Source organism: Nannospalax galili, unplaced genomic scaffold (assembly GCF_000622305.1).
Source record: "Nannospalax galili isolate Female #2095 unplaced genomic scaffold, S.galili_v1.0 scaffold5383, whole genome shotgun sequence".
Taxonomy (NCBI): Eukaryota; Metazoa; Chordata; class Mammalia; order Rodentia; family Spalacidae; genus Nannospalax; species Nannospalax galili.
In genome coordinates this window covers 34,308-34,748 of record NW_008349609.1, presented here as the reverse complement: position 1 = coordinate 34,748, position 441 = coordinate 34,308, and positions in this window count along the sequence as shown.

Below are 441 nucleotides of genomic sequence, written 5' to 3'. Positions count from 1 at the left end.
TTTTGAGAGATGCTCATAGTCCCCTGGAACTAGTCGACCTAGGAAGGCAAGGAGCAAAAACAGTCTTTTATGACCCTCTGACCAAATTAGTATAGGCCTCAAAGTATGTCTGTTAAATATCCAAGAAGGTTAGTTCCACCAGTCTGGTACTTTTAATTACTGTGTGTCATGTAGATAAATCTTCAGCAAAGATCAATTGTTCTCAGGTAAACCTTACCTAGACATATATTTCTTGATCTTCTATGTATAATTTGTCAGTAGGTTGTTGGACTAATATGGTTCCCTCTGGTTTTCAAAACTAGCTAAGCCTTATTTATCTCTGGCTTTGTCTAACCCCTCCATCATGGTTTTCCCACTTAAGGTGCCCCCATTTTCCCCCTTTCTCCCTTAATAATACCCTTCTCCTATGGTCCTACCTCTCTTGAGCTCCTTCTTTCCCTT